At 36.8% G+C, this 18,674-nt stretch overlaps 1 long non-coding RNA gene across 2 annotated transcripts in view; it reads left to right on the top strand.

The window, feature by feature from the left end:
* LOC102012991 overlaps positions 1 to 3,080 on the top strand; it is a 37,394-nt gene extending 34,314 nt beyond the window's left edge. For both annotated transcript variants that reach the window (XR_261439.2, XR_261438.1), the window contains exon 4: positions 2,831 to 3,080. This is a non-coding gene — a long non-coding RNA (uncharacterized LOC102012991). The remainder of the gene's footprint in view (positions 1 to 2,830) is intronic.
* Positions 3,081 to 18,674: the final 15,594 nt, after the last annotated feature.

Genomic DNA, 18,674 nt, shown 5'->3' with positions numbered 1-18,674 from the left:
TGTTGTATTACATATTGATATCTTCAAAGTGGTTTCTCATGAAAACAGATATAGACATACAAAGCTGATCAACCAAGGACTCATTGACAATTTCTTTCTTGCTTGCTCTTCTTGATGTTTCATTTCTACTGTTGTTATTGAAATTGCGGTCCAATTGTTCTCTGTCTAGAATATCTTTTTGTATTCTTTGTAATGCTGGCTAGGTACTCATGAAGTTCTTTAGTTGTTCTTTGTCTTGAAAATATTTTGTTTATCCGTTGAATTTGAGGGATAGTTTGGCAGGATATATCAGTCTTGTTTGGAAGCTGTTTTGTCTCAGAACCTGTAATAATTTGCTCTAAGCTCTTCTTGATTGGACAGTTTGTGCTGAGAAGTTTGCCGTGATTCTGATGGGCTTTTCTCTATAGGTAATCTGTTTCTTTTTTCCAGCAGCTTTTAAGATTCTGTTCTTTTGCTAGAGAATTTGGAACTTGACTATTATATGTCTGGGTGTAGTTTTATTTTTGTTGTGGTTGGTTGGAGTTCTATATGCCTCCTTTCCCTGTATATCAGGTTCTGTTTCCATGCTTGGGAAATTTTCTGCTACTATTTCTGCATATATTCTTTTTATGTCAGTTGTGTTGCTTCCTGCTGTTTCATTGACTCCTATAAGTCATACATTATTGCTCTTTGCTTCATCTTGCATCTGTTGCATTGACTTTTCTTGGGTCTTTTTTGATTTTAGAAGATCCTTTCTTTTATGGTTGCTAGCTGCCATGCTGTTTTCAAGGTCTGAGATTCTATCTTCAGCTTTATTCAAGTGGTTTTGGCAGCTTTTGATGGAAGCTTTGTTTTCGTGGAAGTGTCTTTGAATCTGGTTCATGTGTTCTAAATCCTTTCTATATTTTTCATTTAACACTTCTGTCCATTGCCTTTGTTCTTCTATTTTCTTATATGTTTCTTCTACAGACTTTTTGAGCAGTTCCTTCATTATTATTGTCATTTCATTTTTTGCCTGAGAGATTATTTGTGATCTCATCTCTTCTATGGCCTTATGAAGTTGTTTCTTTACTTCCATTGCAATCATTTCAGCTATTTCAGGCATGTGTTTACCAAGTTCTCCTATGTTGACATCTCCTGGGTTTGTTCTGAGTGGGGTGGAGTTCTGGGATAGTGTTTTAGTCCTTCATTTTGTCATGTTTGCTACCAGATGCAGAAAGCTCAGTTTCCCTCTTCAGTGGCTGCACAGCAAAGGCCACTAGTGTCCCAAGTTTTCCTGTTGGTCAGGTTTGCCCCTCAGTGTCTGCTGAGAAGCACTACTTATTCTCGGGTTTTCTGGGAGTTGTTGATTTGTGTCTAGTTATCCTAGGTCTCAGACTCAGGTATTGGTTTCAGCTGATGGCAGACAGTCTGATCCAGCATCCCCTTGCAGTTCAGGGCATGTGTATGGCCCAGACTCGGGTTGCACTGATGTGAGAATCCTGGTCCAGTGGGCCTATGTCCCCAGGCAGTTCAGGGTACAGGCAAAACCCAGACACAAACTTCAGGTTCGACAGTTTGTGAACCACCTGATTCTGTGTCTCCAGTCAGTTCAGGACACATACAGGAACCAGATGCAGGCTGGACAGGCAGCAATCACAGAGTCCCCATGCCTGCGACCCCCTAGGACATCCCGCCACAAGTGAAGCATGGGCTTAAACTGCTGGACCAGCAGCTCTGGGAGCACTAGCTCACTCAGCGCAGTGTGTGTGCAGGGAGGGGCCATATGTGCCCCCTACTTAGAGCAGTCCCTTGGGCTTCTGTTTGGGGACCTCCTGTCTGCCGTGGGTGCATGGAGGGCAGAGATTCAGTCTGTAATGTCGGTGGGGTCCTGGGTCACCATCTCTGCCCCCAGGAAGTAGATGGGAAATACCTGGCTTTCTCCACGAGTTTCAGCTGGGAACCGTGGTGGTGTGAGTAAAGAAGGGACTTGAACCACAGGAACAGCAGCTCTTGGAGCACTCTCTCACTCATTGCAGGGTGCACTCAGCCCTGTTGTCATTTTTCGTCTCTGTACCTGAGAGAGAAATACAATCCGTCTCATGCTTGGGTTGAAGTCCACTGGTAAGTTGCAATGTAGAGTAGCCTTATGCTCCTGAGTGTCCCTATGACCCTGATACTACACAGGACTCTCTGGTATCACTTACTAGAGTTCGAATTTAGTCAGACCCCAGGAGCCTGGTCTGATTTTTTAGTAAATGTTTATTTGCAAGATAAATCAAGAAGTCCACATCATAGTCCACATTTCTCCTTTTAATCATAGTAAATATCTCGAAACCAAATTCATACTTCCTGAAAATCTACCCTTAAAAAGCTCTTTACATACTCTTTCTATGGTTGAAGTAGCCCTAGAAGTTACCCATATGTCTCATATGATAAGATTTCAAGTAGCTAAAACTTGTATCTACTCTGTGCCAGGCACTGTGCCTAATGGTTTTGTATAGCAATATAACTCTTAAACCTTTGAGATAGGCACCATTACTTTCTCCATTTTTTTATATTTTAAGAAAATTAAAGCTCAAAGAAGTAACTTGTCCAAACCAGGTAGCATGTAGGGCATATAGGGAAGCCAGGATTCCATTCCTAGTACTCTCATTCCAAACTCTAAGTTCCTCACCATGACACTAGTAGATCAGACCTTACTATGCAGATCACTGGACTTTTGTGCAGATTAAACTTCTCAGGTTCTACTGAGTGAATACAAATAATAAATTACAAAAAACATGTGACAATATTAAACTATCCCTTTTTACAAGAAATGTTAGATTTTAATTTCTTTCCTACTGCTCCTTCCCTCTTCCTGTTCTTTCAGTTCCTCAAACAGAAGATCATGAGAAACATATTTTTCCCATGAGTGTTGCTGAAGACAAGGCTGAGGAAGAAGTTCATTGGAAATATAAATGAGAACTCCAGAAAATAGTCTTATATTAATTCCTACCAGATGTGAAATCTTAGGCAGAGCGAAGTCACAGAGTTTCCAGGGCTTCACACAAGAATGACTATCCTACAGTGTGAAATACAGAATTGAAAATGTCAACATTTTTCCTCATAAATCTGTTGAAATCAAGACAATATATGTCTGACAGTTGTCTTTCCCTTTGGGAATGGGGGAGTAGTTGTAGGAAACTGTTTTCATGTGGCAAAAAATAAATAATTAGGATTACACTTATGGCTGAGAGGTAACCATCCAGGTAGATGATCCACATACATTTGTTTCCATGCCACAAGAATAACTAACTTTCTTTGGTCAAGACATAATTCTAATTGATCTGTATACCATGGGAACGATGTGATCAAGAATGCTTCTATTTACCCAGGAATAATATCAGTAACCTTTTCTATGGTAAATAGCAAAATTGTACTCATATGCCCACATGAGTTGGTTAGAAATGTCAACCTTCTATTATTAATGTATTATCCCTGCTTGTCATCTCCTTTGCTGACACCTAAAGAGATAACACCACCTTCAAATATGCCTGTGCATCCAGCTCAGATAATGAGCCAATTAGCTGTCCCTAACTCTGTCAAATCAACATTAGAAAGGCATAGGCAGCTAAATCTTGTTTAAGAAGTGGTAGATAGAAAGAACAAAAGTGAAGTAATAATTGCTAGGAAAAGTAGAGGACCATAACTCTCCTATAATTCATGAGGGTAATCCAAAAGGTAAACCGTTGGCACTTAAATATCCAGTAGGGTGTTCTGGATAGGAACATCACAGTGTTTCACTGAAACAGAATAAAATGACTAGTGACCTTTGTGTATTCTCACCATCAATGTTAAATTTCTTCAGCAAGTTAAAGAGAAAAACCTTTTTCATATTTCTTATAGTCATTTCATACCCCTGCTGAATGTACTTCACTTCCTAAATATTGTACTCATTTATTTCAGAGATTTCCTCACTGTCATCATTAGTCTAGCCATCTATTTTACTATTTATATATTTACATATTGCTTTTATCTATTTTCACACTATAACTGCACAGCAGTTGCAACAGAAATCATATAACCCCCAAGCCAAAAATATGTATTATGTCTCTTTACGGAAAAATTGACAAGCTACAACCTAAATTGTCGGATTTTTTTCTCACTCTGGGAAAGATGAAATAAACATCCTCTCTATCTCTGCCACTGAATTAAGTTGTAAAACCTGGGCAACATATATAGGGAATCTATTGCAGGACTGTGGAAATAAATATTGGCATATCAATCAGAAATAGAGACTATAATTCAAAGTACCAGTGCCAGGTTTGCCATTTTTCTCCCTTCCACTAGAATTCCTGTCATTTAGCCCCACAAGTTGTTTCTACTGTGCCATCCAAGGCAGACTATAGTAACTACAGCCTCAAGCTTGTGGCCAAAAGGCTCAAAAAGGGATAACAGGCAGCTGAAAAAACTAGAAATATTGTACAAATTGGAAGACTTGTGAAAGCAACCACATGAAATTTTCATTAATTTTTAGGATTAGCTATGAGATGTACATATGTGGATAAGATTATAATCAGTTCATAAATGCATTTAAAAATTGAACATTTCTCCTCCCATACACAAGTCAACTCAAAATGAATTGAATATTTAAATGTAAAACATGGAACTATTAAATTCCTAGCAGAAAACATAGGAGAACACCTTTATGACACTGATCTTAGAGATGATAATAACTATTGTCAAAAATACATGTATTCACAAGGATATGCATAAATTTAAACTCTTGCACACTTTTAAGGGGAAAGAAAAATAGTATACTCTCTGTGGAAAATAGAGTTTCCCCTAAAATTAAAAATAGAACTACTCTATGGTCTACCAATCTCACTTCTAGAAATGTATTCAAAAGAACTGAAGTCATGAATTAAAAAAAAAAAAATACTTTCACTCCCATGCTCATTGTAGCACCACTCAGAATTGCTGTGATGTACAAAAAAACTAAATGTCCATAGGCATATGAACTTTGAAAATACAATACTAGTCAGCCTAAAAAGAAGATTGATCAATATGTAACAACAAAATGCACCTTGATGACATCAAGTACAATACTTCAGTCACAGTACATAAGTCCACTTATAATGAGGTATTGAAAATAGTCAAATCCATAGAATCACAGAAATTACCAGTGGTTACCAGGAGCTGGGAAGAGGTGGAAACAGGCAGTAGCTGCCAATTAAGGGGCAACATGTTTTGGTTAAATAAGATGTATGAGCTCTAGGGATCTGCTCTACAACATTGTACTTATAGTCAACAATAACGTATTAAATGCGTATGTGATCGTTAAGAGTATAGATTTCATATTAACTGTTATTACCATGACAAAAAATTTGGTAACATTAGGGAGAATTGAGCTAAAGGCAGACCTCTACCCAGTTCCCAGGCTGGTCCCTGACTGGGGTGCAGATGGAGTTGGAGCAATTAACAGATTTATAAATTCACTACACTGCATCCACTAAATGAAATGATTGTTTTTGACAACATTTATCAATGGGGTTAATCCACTTGAAAATATATTAGTGAGGAACTTTCCAATGGAGGGATCAGATTTTCAACATCTCCAAAATGAACACAATTGACATTTCTGCATCCTGGTGCCTTGCAATAAGAAGTACATAGAGTTCATCACCTATAAAATATTCTTGCCAAAATACTGAGCCAAAATAAAATCAAATATCTAAAACTAATATTTACTTTGAGGAAATTTAGAAAGCATAAAATATATTAAGTGATACCATAAGGGAACAAATGAACAATTCTAAAATTAGTACCTACTACAAGTGTCTGTAGATAAGTTGTCACAGTCTGCAACCATAGCTGCATAGAGGACAAGAAAGATTACTCAAAGATGAGACTTTTTAGTTCAGTTACCAAGAGGACCCAAGGAGCTGCTACTTCAGCACAAAAGAGCTTTAGAAAAACAGCAACAAGCTGAGACATCTAGCTTATTTTTTTGTAGCTCAAAGAAATGAGATCAAAGACGTAGAAGAAAAATACTTGCCACATATTCTATAGGAGTTTGGGTTAGGAGATAATGCCAGAATAGGATGGTTTGCTACATGACACGTGTTGACTGAGTTTAAGCAATATTATCAGGGAAGAAAGAACACAAAGGCCGAAGCAAACATCTCGAAAAGCAAACGGCTTATAATTCTACTTACTGTTGTCCCTCACATTGTGTTCTAAACTCTAATCATGCATTCTAGAAATCATGGTCTAATCATGCATTCTAGAAATCATGGACTGTGGTCCAGAAAGTCCCTTCTTTTTTTACATTCACTTGAAATACTTCTTTGGCCAGAGTCTCCCCATAACAACTACTGACCAAATGCTGAGGGACTCAAAATATCATAAAACAAAAAATGAAACTGAATCCAGCATAGATGAAAGGAAACATAATTATAGAATTTAATATATCTTACTTACTGTCTTAGTTACTTTTATCATTGCTAAGATAAAATACTTGACACCCAAAGTTGAAGGAGGAAAGGTTTGTTGAGCTCATAGTTTGTAGAGGTTTCAGTCCATAATTGGTTGGCTCTAAGGCAGGGTGGCACATGGTAGAAGGGCAACCATTCAGGGCAGTGGAAGATACCAAAAGCAACAATAGAGGAAGGGAAAGCAAGCTTCCTTTTATCCATTCTATTGTATGCAGGCAACCCACCCTAAGACAGGTATAGCACTCATATATTTAATCCCAGCATTCGACCATGAATCAATCACAAAACATAGATTCTGCCAACTCTGAAAAGCCTGTCCCCCACGACATCATGAGGCTGTGGGAGGATAACAATAACAATCCACTTTCGGCACCCCAAAGACTCATGTGCATTCTTTTATGTAAAAGGTATTTAGTTCATCTCTAAGAGTTGCTACAGTCCTAACAATTTTAGAATTGCTGAAAAGTTCACTTTAATCTCCTCTGAGATGTAAGAAAAATCTTAGAAAGATAAACCCTTCCAACATTCAATGGCACAAGATATGCATTTGCATTCCAAAAGTACAAACAGAGGAATACACAGGAATAGGACCAAAGGAAGTCCAAAATCCAGCTGGGCAAACACAAAGTGCCATAGTTCCATGTGCAGCATCCAAGGCAATCTGTGGCAAGATGTGCACTCTGAAGGGCATGGGTGGCACCACCTCTAAGGCACTTCCAGTGATTGTAGCTCCTGTGGCTTCTGTCTTGGGCCTGATTTGTTTCCTCTTTACAGTTTTCCTTACGTGATCCATGCTCCTGGCTTCTCCAAACTTCTGAAGTCTCCACTGCACCTTTGTCTTGACACTAAAAATTTTACATATTTCCTTCTGAAGGGCACACTGTCTGGCCTCCTAGACCTGCTGAAGGGTGGGTGGAAGCCTTCTTGACCACAAAACTCTTCCATCCTGTATGGACCTAAAATCAGAGTCACATAGATGATGTCAAGGTATGCTGCCACCAGGAGCAATAGCCAGACTTCTCTCTGTCCTGGCTGTAGGGGTCAAATGGCTAGGTCTCTGGGCACTCTGAATCCAATTCTAGGGAACAAATTCTTTATGTTACCATCATTCTGGAACATGGCATGGTTGCTGCCATTCTGGAGCATGGTGCTCCAAGGCTTTCTTCTCAAAGTGAAGAGACTGAAAATGGTGGAGTGCTGCTGCTTCTTATGATGCCTCAGGCCATCTTTTCTATTCTTCTGTACCTTCTCAGCAATCAAGATCTCTTCTGTTCTATCTTTGCAGTCCACATCTTTACTGGACCTTCCTTTCTGGCCAAACTCAAAATCTTTTAAATTATTCTACTGGGCTCCTTACTTTTGATTCTCAACATAAATCTAGCTAAAAGACTCCAATAGTAGCCATGCCACAGCCTAAACATTAGACTGCCTTAAAATTTCTTCTGTCTGATTCAGTAGTCTGCCACCCTTAATCTTAGTCTCAGGTAAAGTGTCTGGACATGAGCAAAATGCAGACAATTTTCTGCCAAGCCATAACACATATCACCTGGAGTACAATAGCCAATGCAGTTCTTTTCCCCAGCAGAAACTTTGGGAGCCTCATCTTTACCAGAGAATTTCTATTAACCTTCTGAACTCTGATCAGAATCTCCCATACAGAAGAGCTTAAGGCATTCCAACTCTGCTTATTTAGTTGGTATCAGCAAACCTCTCCAAACTCTTACCATAAGCCATTTCCAAAAGCTCCTGAGCTACATGGTCAGGTATAGTCACAGCAACAACCCCACTCCTGGTACCAAATTCTGCCTTAGTTAGTTTTCCCATTGCCGAGACAACCAAAATTAAAGGAGGAAAGGTTTATTTAAGTCATAGTTTGTAGAAGTTTCAATCCATAATCAGTTGGCTCTAAGGCAGGGTAGCACATGGCAAAGGGGCAAACATTCATGGCAGTGGAAGATACCAAAAGCAACAAGAGATGAGAGGAGGGCAAGATTTCAGTAATTCATAGTCCTATTCAAATATGTAGTTGTCTTTTTGAGAGAATATTTTGGAGGCAGAAAAAATATTTGATATAATATCTAAGATATTTTCTTTAAGATGCAGTCAATTTTGTTTTTGTTTTTAAAGATATTATTGCTTGCTATAAGGTAGAAATAATCTGTCTTAATGAAATCAAATCTGGACATCTCCAACCCTCCACTGATAAGGGAAAGAAGTCCAGATAGAATGGAAAGTTGCTGCATTTTATAACCTCCCCCTTATCCAGAAATTTACCTTTTTATTGCTCTAGCTGATTTATGAGGAGTCTGTTTCCTGCTTAATAGTCCTGCCTAGATCACAACATAACACACTTCTCCTACATTCACAAGCAAAACTGGGGCAAGACTGAAACATTTACTAAAATTCTCATACAAATTGGGGGAAAAGGAAAATAAGAACCAAGAGGAATATATCAGGGACTTCAAATAGCAGCATGAATATCTCTGGGGAATGTTACTAATGCAAACTTACGAACCTGACACTGGACTTGCTAATCATTATATTCAGAGATAGACCCTGGAATCCGTGCATTATGCAACTTTATGGTGCTTCTTTTCTGGACAAATATTTTAAATTTACTGAATTTGACAATCTCTAACTTCTGATTCATTTGATTTATAACAATCATTCTCAAAATTGATTATACATTAAAATCAGAAAGGAAACTTTTTAAAGCTCCAATATCCAGCCCTACAAATGACTAATCAAGTCAAGCTCTGGAGGTAAGAGCCAGGCATCAGTAGCTTTTAAAACTCCAAGATGATTCTAATGTGCATTCAAACTTGAGAGGCCTTGGTCTAGAATACAATGTGACCCAGACACTGTTTTTGTTTTGTTTAGTTTTGCTTTCAGTCACCAGGAATCAAACTCAGGACTTCACACTTACCAAGCAGGCCCTGAACCACTGAGCTTTATTCCTGACCCTGACACTGGTATTTCTTGAGAGCTCCCCAGATGATACGGAAGTTCAACCTGTACTGAGAACCAAAGAGCCATATGGTTTACATAAACAATTCATCATATTCATCTTCAATTAAAGGTCTTCTAAGCCATCTCATTGCCACAGCATGAATCATTCTTTCCCTACACAGGAGGAAGACCATAAGCATGCCCTTTGGGCTACAGAATCCAAGAAAATAAGAATGTAAAAGGTCAAAAGTTGTCTTCCAGCATGGACTGGATTTTCTCTAGTTGTGTGATCTTGGGTTTGTCAGTGTCTGTGCTTGTTTCCTTAGTACCTAGCAATGAGTATCATCAGGAAAATTAAACGCTGTGCAATATCTGGTATATGGCAGTACTTAGAAAAACTTTAATCTTATGAAATTAATTTTTTCTGAAACTTTCTCTGCTATTATGTAAGTCACTAATAAGTTGAATGAACAAAATGTGCACATGCTGCAAGTCATAAAGGCAGATATTTGCATCCCTTTTTACTAAATTGTACTTCAGCTTAGCAGGGCATTTATTTTTCCCATCTAGAATACAGTTTTTACTTGAAATTGCATAGATGAACTGCTGATATAGTCTAGTAGCATTTAAGAGTTGCATGTGAAACTGTTTTAGCAGAGCAAAGAGACTGTCTTTGAGAATAGCCCTTCAAGTGAGTCTGTCTTGACAATTCACTTTGTGCCTGTTGGCAACAACTAATATATTTTAGTGATAAAACTATATTTATAATGCTTAATTTAAATTTTATGTCTAAGCATTATAATCCCCACTCACAGATGAAGATATTATGCATCAGAGGCTATTAAACATGTCCAAATTTATGGCTCTGACCCACCTAAACTTGGGCTTCCAAACCCATAACCTGGCATGTTTTTGTTTAACCTAAAAACTAACACACTCCATCATATTGAATCAATCAGCTTTTTAGGAAACAAAAATTCTTTAAAAATTCTAAAGTGACCACTCAGTCTATACATGTATGCAAATGCAAATGTTCCACAGCCATCCTCATGTATAGGCAATTAGATTATTTCCAAAAAAATAAATATTTTGAATTATTTTTTAATTTATCTTTTATGATTTTTATTGGTAAATTTTAGGAATACATGTAATGATCACATTCATTATAAAACTTGCATATAACTTGATTTTTCCCCATTCCCCTACCTCCCTTAAACCCCTCTTTCCCTCCCCACTTATAAAAACTTTGTTCCATTTTTTTTTCTTTTCTCATTTTTTTTAACTTTTCCCTTCTTCCTTATTCTCCTCTCTCACCATTATTCCCCTCCCTACTTGAATAGTTTCTTCTAATTTCAAAATACCTATTATATATTTTGGCCCTTATTTACACTTGGTTTCTTATATCAGAGAAACAATGCAGTATGTACATGTGTGTGTCTAATTTATTTCACTTAAGAGCATCGTCTCAAGGTGCAACCATTTACCTAAAAGGGTTTAAACTTTTCTTCTTTATGGCAGAGTAGTACTCCATTATATTTTTTAAAAAAAGAACACTTCTTCTTATCCATTGACCAATTAATGGGCATTTGGGCTGTTTCTAAAATTTGGCTATTACAAACTATGCTGCTATAAACGTAGCTGTGCATATAATGCTGTGGTATAATCCTTTTAACTCTTTCAGGAAGACACCAAGAAAGGGCAGAACTGGGTTGAATGAAATCTCTAGTGCTAACTTTTGGAGGGCTCTGCACACTGATTTCTCCAGTGGTTGCAACAGTCTACACTCCCACTAACAATGGAGAAGAGTTGCTTTTTCCTCATACCTCATTAGTATTTATTATTGCTTGATTTCTTGATAATAGCTATTCTTTCAGAAGTGAGACAGAGCCTCAGCATTATTTCAATATGCATCCCTGAAGTGACCAATAAAGTTGAACATCCTTTCAAATATTTATTTGTCATTACTATTCTTTCATCTGAGAAGTGTTATCCACTATTGTGCACTTTAGGTCTTTAATTTTGGAGAATCTGATTTATTTTAGTTCTTTGTATAGTCTAGATAGCAGTCCTTTGAGGGACAGCTGGCAAAGATTGTATACCACACTGTGGATTGTCTCTTCAATCCATATGTGGTTTCTCTTGCTGAGCAAGCACTTGTTAATAAGATGAGATCCCAGTTGTTGGTTCTCTGTGATAGGTCCTTTGTGATCAGGTTTTTGTTCATGAAGTCTTTGCCTACACCAATGTCTTCAAGAATTCTACCTAGTATCTTTTCCAACAGACTTAGTGTTTTTGCTTTAATATTTAGATCTGCGATTCATTTCTATTTTAGTTTAGTGCATGGTGAAAGATATGGTTCTAATTTTAATCTTCGGGCATTTAAAGAGCCAATTTTTCCACTATCATTTATTAATGTTTCCACTATCATTTATTAATGTTTCCACTATCATTTATTAATTTTTCCACTATCATTTATTCCACTATCATTCTTCCAGTGAATGTGTTTAGCACCTTTGCAAAAGACAAGGTGGTGAAGTATGTCTAGAGTTGTTTCTGCATCTTTTAATCTGTTCTATTATCCATGGATCTATTTTTTTGCCAGTACCATGCTGTTTTTATCATGATAGCTTTGTAATATACTTTCAAGTCAGGGATTGTGATGCCCCTTGCCTTGCTTTTGTTGTCCAGAATGCCTTTGGTATTCTAGGACTCTTCTGGTTCCAAATGAATTTTAGGATGGTTTTCTCTAGTTCTGTGAGATATGCTATTGGAATTTTTCTTGGAAGGGCATTAAATCTAAACAACAATTTTGGAAGATGGTTCACTATATTCATTCTTCCTACCGACAGAAAGGAATAACTTTCCAGTTTCTGACATTCTCTTTGATCTCATTTCTGCAGATTACTATAGTTTTCAATGCAGGGGTCTTTTACTTCCCTCATTAGATTGATTCCTAAGCATTTCATTTTTGGATGCTATTGTAAAGGGTGTGGTTTCCCAAATTTCTCTCTCTGTGAGTTTATTGCTTCTGTACAGGAATGCTATAGATTTTTCAGTGTTGACTTTACATCTGGCTATGCCACTGAATTTGGTTATTAAATCTACAAGTCTTTTGATGGAGATTTTGGAGTCTTTTATGTAGAGTATCACGTCATCTGGGAATAATGATAATTTAACTTTTTCCTTTCCTTTTGTTATTTTTACTTCTTTCTCATGTTTGATTGCATTGGCTAAAATTTCTACAACTATACGGAATAAGAATGGTGACAGTGTACATCCTTGTTTTGCTCCTGACTTTAGAGTGAACGCTTTCTGTTTTTGTCCATGCAGTGTGATATTGGTTATTGGTTTGTCATGGATGGCTTTTATCCAATTCAGATAAAGAGCATCTCTTCCAATTTTCAGTAACGTTTTATCTTGAGTGGTGTTTTGGTTACTTTTCTCTTATTGCTGAGACAAAATACCTAACTCCCAAAATTAGGACGGGAAAGGTTTATTAAGCTTAGATTTTGTGGAAGTTTCAGTCCATACTTGGCTGTCTCCAAGACAGAGTGGCATGGCAGAGGGCAACAGTTCATGACAGCAGTAAATAGCAAGAGCAACGAGAGCTAAAGGGAAGAGCAGCAGCATGCAGCCTCTTTCCCTCCCTTACATTGAATGCAAACTACTCTCCCCAAAGTAGGCATAGCACTCACATCCATAATTCCAACACTGGACCACGAATCAATCATAAATTCTAAAAGTGCCCCAAAGACTGCATATGACTTTGCGAGGATACCCAGATCCAAACCATAACAAGTTGGTGTTGGACTTTGTCAAAAGCTTTTTCTGCATCTATTGAGATGATCATATGGTTTTTGTCCTTTTCTCTGTTAATGTTGTGTATTGCACTTATTGATTTGCATATGTTGAGCCATCCCAGCATCCCTGGAATTAATCCTACTTGGTCATGGTGTGTAATATTCTTGATGATTTGCTGCATTTTGTTTGCCAGTATCTTATTGAGAATTTTTGCAAATATGTTCATTAGAGAGATTTCTTAATTGTGTCCTTCTCTGATTTTCTTATCAGGATAATGCTTGCTTCCAGGAATAAATTCATGAGTATTGCTTCCCTTTCAGTTTCAATAAAGAATTTGAATAGTGGTATTAAATCTTCTCTAAATTTCCTGTAAAATATAGTAGTGAATATATTAGGGTTTGCACTTTTCTTCATTGGTAGGTTTTTAATTAAATCTTCAATTTCATTGATTAATATTGGCTTATTTAGCATTTTACACTTTTTTGATTCAACTTTGATAATTCCTATGCCTATAACAATCTGCCCATTTCTTCTGCATTTTATATCTTATTAGAATACAGGTTATCAAAGTAGGTATAAATGATCTTCTGGATGTCTGCAGGATCCATTGTTATTTAACTCTTTTCATTCCTAATTATATGGATTTGAGTCTTTTATTTCCTTTTTTTATGAGGCTGGCTAAGGGATTGTCTATTTCATTTAATCTTTCCAAGAACCAATGCACTGATTCATTGATTCTTTGTATTGTCTCTTAGTCTCCATTACATTAATTTCTGCTCTTATCTTAATAATTTTCCATTCTGAGCTTTGGACTTGACCTGCTTTTCTTTTTCTAGAAGCTTGAGGTTCAACATTAAATTGTCTATTTTGTCTCATTCTATTTTCCTGATATGCATATTCACTGCTATAAATTTCCCTCTTATAACTTCTCTCATTGTGTCCCATAAGTTGGTATGGGACAGTATGTTGTATCAGCATTACCCTTTAATTATATAAATTGTCTAATTTCTTCTTTAATTTCATCTGTGACCCATTGGTTGTTCAAGAGGGTGCTATTCAATTTCCATGTGTTTATGAACTTTTCATTTCTTTTGCCATTGATTTCCAAATTCATTGCATTATGGTCTGATAATATGTATGGGATAATTTCAATTCCTTTGCATTTGCTTAAGCATATTCTATGAGTGTGCATGTCATCTATTTTGGAGAAGGTACTGGGTGCACCTGAGAATGCGTATTCTGATTTTGTGGGGTAGAACACTATGTAGATATCTACTAAGTCCATTTGTTCAAAAGTTTGGTTCAGTTCTAAGATTTCATTAATTTTTTTGTCTACTTGATCTATCCACTTGTGACAGTGGGGTATTAAGTTCTCCCAATACAATTGCATTAGTGCTTAATTGATTTTTCATATCTGCTAATATTTGTTTTATATAGTTGTTTGCACTGGTATTTGTTGCATATATATTTATGATTGTTATCTCTTCCTCTTGCATTGTTCCCTTTACAAGGTTTCAGTGAACTTGTCTCTCTTAATCAGTCTTGTGTTGAAATCCACTTTGTCTGTAAATATAATAGTTCCCCCTGCATTTTTGCTGGTTAAGGTCACATGCAGAATTGCTTTCCATTCTTTGACTTTCAGTCTATGGATTTCTTTTTTAGTTAAATGTGTTTCTTTTATATAGCATATTGTTGCATCTTGCTCCTTGATCCATTCTGTCAGTCTGTTTCTTTTGATTGGTGAGGTGATCCCATTAACATTGATGATTACAACTGGTATGTAATGACTTATCCTTGTCATGTTACTTTCCTGTTGTTGAATTCCTCTTTTTCCCCTCTTTGTGACAGTTTGCCTTGCCTGGTGATTTCATTCTGTTGGGATTTTTGGAGTTGTCATCATTGTTATCTCTTCCTAGTATGTTCTTCAGAATATTTTGGAGTGCTGGTTTGATGTTCATTAATTTTCTCAAATGTTGTTTGTCTTGGAAGTATCTTATTTCTCCATTAATTTTGAAAGATAGGTTTGCAGCATACATCAATTTGGGTTGCAGGCTGTTTTCTTTTAGGGCTTAAAATAGTTCACTCCAAGCTGTCCTTAACTTGAGGGTTTGTGCTGAAAAGTCATCTGTGATTCAGATAGGCTTTCCTTTATAGGTGGTTTGTTTCTTTTCTGTAACAGCTTTTAATATTCTGTTCTTGTGTTGAATTTCTGGAATCTTCACTATTATATGCCTTGCTGTAGTTTTTTTATCATTGCTAATTGGAGTTCTATATGTCTCCCTTACTGTATGTCAAATTGTTTTTCCCTGACAGGGAATTTTTCTGCTATGAAATCTGTGAACAATTTTTTATATCATTTATGTTATTTCCTGCTTTTTTTCATCATCTCCAATCAATCTTATTTTATTTTCCTTTGTATCATCTAGCATCTGCTGAATTGATTTCTCCTGGCTCCTTGCTATTTTTAAGAATCATTCTTTTCATGATTGCTAACTGCAAGTCTGTCTTCTATATCTAAGATTCTGTCCACACATTGGTTTATTCTTCTGTAAATAGTTTCAGTGGAATTTTTCATCACCTGGATGCTCCTTGAATTTGTTTTGTGTATTCCATATCTTTCCTATGTTGGGCGTTCATGGTTTCTATCATTTTCCTAAGCTCCTCTATTTTTTATCTGTATCTGTCCTGGAGTCATTACACATAATTTCCATTGGGGCCAACAGCTCTGTAGTTATCTGAGAAATTAAATCTTTTTCTATGAAATATTTCTAGATTTTATTGTGAAATATATATAAATACACTTAAAATGAGTGAATTTTTATTTTTTTTATTTTATGGAAAAGAAAATTTCATGACAAAATTAAAGGAGAATAATAATAGTTAATGCAGTGCATAATGTTTTCTTCAAAATAGTTAGAGCATAAGATATGGGCATAAAAAAAAACTCTCCAGATGATATTAACACAAACCTTTCTTTTCAATGAACTAAGAGAATATTAGCAGTAAAATTTTTTGTATTTTTTTCCTTTTCCCTTCCTTCCTTTCACCTTAACCCACCCTAGTTCCTCTTTCCTTTGGAACAATTTCTTCCCATTTCACAATATCTACTGTAAATTTTGGTCCTTATTTACTCTCAATTTCTCACACCAAGGAGAAAATATGTTTACATGTGTGAGTGACTTATCTCACTTGTGAATGTGGTCTTAAATTGCATCTACTTACCCATAAATGTCTCAAGTTTATCCTTCCTTATGGCTGAGTAGTTCTCCATTGCATAAAAACACCACGTCATTTCATCTATTCTTAGCCCCTCAAATTCAAAGACCCAACATAAAAATAGGCAACTGAGATGAATATGCACTTCTCAGATGAAGAAATATAAATGTCAAATAAATATATTTAAAAATGCTTATTTCTGATTTATTCCTCTTCTTCCATTTCTCTATTTTCCCCTAATCCCTTTTAAATTTTCTTCCCTGAGGGTAAAATTGGCATATTTACTAAAATTTTCTGGCTGTTTTAGATTTTGTTATATAATCAAAAATCTAGCTCATATGGTTAAAGGTGACAAATTAATGGTTACCTTGGTTTGTCATTTTCTAGGTTGTGTTTGATGCTATAGTTATTGCTGATTATAGCACTTTAGCCAAAATGATATAATTGTTCTAACCAGCTGTTCTTTATGGTATACTAAGACTGAGGTTTGCCTTGGGTCATAGAAAATACTGTGGAAAAATTCCAAAGGACCAGGGGCTGGGCCAAGTAGCAGCAACTTCTCATCCCCAATAAATTGAAGAGGTACAATCCCTGCAACAAACTGAAAAGCCAAAAGCCAGCTGCCCCTAGAAGACAACTATGAGAAGTAGTAATTTCCTAAGGGTTCTAAATACTAGCAATAAAGCTACCCTGCATAGGCAATTTACAAGCATCAACCCAGGCATCAGATTTTTTAAAAAAGAAGAAAATAAGAAGACACTTAAACAAGATGCAACCCCAGACATCCATTCACCAAAGGTAAACCCAGGGGGAAATGAGGTGGGGCAACCTGAAAATACTTGGCCTCTCTGAAGTGGTAACAACAAAGAAAATCAATGTAACTCTAGAAAAAGTCAAATCAAAAATAATTTCTCCAGATTTAGCTATGACAAATTGCATTGCTATAAACATAGGTGTATATGTGTCTCTGTGGTATGATGTTTTTAATTCTTCTGGGACATTACCTAGAAAGGGAATAGCTGGGTTCATTGGGACCTTTAATCTTACCTTTTCAAAGAATCACTATCCTGATTTACACAATGTTTACACCCCTCTGCACTCCCACCAAGAGTGGAGAAGTGTTCCTTTTTCCCCACAGCCTCTCCAACAATTGTTATTGATTGATTTCTTGATGATGGCCATTCTTTCTGGAGTAAATGTAATCTCAATGTTGTTTTAATTTGCATCTCTGGAATGACCAAGGATATGTCAATATATATCAGTTATAACCATCAATGTATTAATGTTAATGGTTTCAGTTCACCAATCACAAGAAATAGACCAGCAGAATGGATCAAGAAGCATGATCCAACAATATGCTGCATATAATAAACACTTTTATTTAAAAAGAAGTTCATAAACTGAAAGTCAATGGATGGAAAACAATATTCCATGTGATAGGAACCCTGCAGAAAACTTAAAAGGGGTTAGGGGAAAATATAGACAAATAGAAGTGGAAGAGATTAGAAGCTAGGCTGGAGGCTAAAGGAAGATCCTGCAAACTTTGGGATAGGAAGGAAAGAGAGAAAGAAGAAACAAAAGGAAGAACAGAACAGAACAACAACCACAATAAAAATTGGAACTATGTTCACACTCATATAAAAACAAGATCAATGAAGGGAAAAAACAAATAAACAAATAAGAAAAGGAGAGAAAAAAATATCCACTTCAAGTTTATCTTTGCTGTCACTGGTAGACATGTGTAGACAAAGAGCAGATCCATGTTAATTTATCCCAGCGAGCCAGCAGTAGCTTTAGGGCAGGATAATGGAGCCTGCACCTTTATTTTCCCCAAAGTTCAGACTGCTTTCTGGCCCTGAGGCTGGAACCAGACCTGTTTGGGCTGCAGCAGTCAGCACATCTGCTGTGCAAGTTTGAACTCAGCTTAGAGGAGCTAGATGGAGCCAAGAATTGTTCTGAGTTCTGAGCTCAGTTGGCCCCTCTTGCAAGACTGCTTCTGGCCAATTGTCCTCTCCCATGGGACATCCAAGCCCAAAGCACTTACCCCCAGCTAGTGCAGTCCTCTATGTCTACTGTTCCATTCTACTGCTGCATCTCTCCATGGAGGCATCTAAGATTGATAGCCATCACTATGTGCCTGTGGATTTGAACCACTCCTCCCATGCAGTGAGTCCCAACTCAGAAGCCGCTGCCTGCCACCTCCTTCTTCTTTGTTGAAGTTTCTCTCTTTGCTGTCTCCATGGGCTTCAATTGTCACTTCAGATCCTTTTG

This window comes from Chinchilla lanigera, unplaced genomic scaffold (genome assembly GCF_000276665.1).
Source record: "Chinchilla lanigera isolate Chin_1 unplaced genomic scaffold, ChiLan1.0 scaffold00030, whole genome shotgun sequence".
In the NCBI taxonomy this organism is placed as follows: Eukaryota; Metazoa; Chordata; class Mammalia; order Rodentia; family Chinchillidae; genus Chinchilla; species Chinchilla lanigera.
Note: the sequence above shows the minus strand (reverse complement) of the source record. Positions and strands in the feature narration are given on the sequence as shown.